Source organism: Triticum dicoccoides, chromosome 4B (genome assembly GCF_002162155.2).
Source record: "Triticum dicoccoides isolate Atlit2015 ecotype Zavitan chromosome 4B, WEW_v2.0, whole genome shotgun sequence".
Classification (NCBI taxonomy): Eukaryota; Viridiplantae; Streptophyta; class Magnoliopsida; order Poales; family Poaceae; genus Triticum; species Triticum dicoccoides.
The window spans coordinates 444462601-444462827 of record NC_041387.1 but is presented as its reverse complement, the minus strand read 5'-3'; positions in this window follow the sequence as shown (position 1 = coordinate 444462827).

The window sequence follows — 227 nt, the reverse complement described above, 5'->3', positions numbered from 1 at the left end:
GGCGAGGCACGACGGCGGCCCCAGGCGAGGCATGGGAGCCGCGAGTCATGGCGTGGCCGCGGCGCAGGTGAGGCACGACATGGCGGCCGTTGCGGGCGCGGCTCGGCGCTGCAGGTGATGCTCGGCATGGCGGCCGCTGCGGGTGCAGCTCGCCGGCCTCAGGTGGTGCACGGCGTGGATTCCGCCGTTGTGGGCGCGGCTCGCCGGCCGGAGATCGAGCTCCTGCC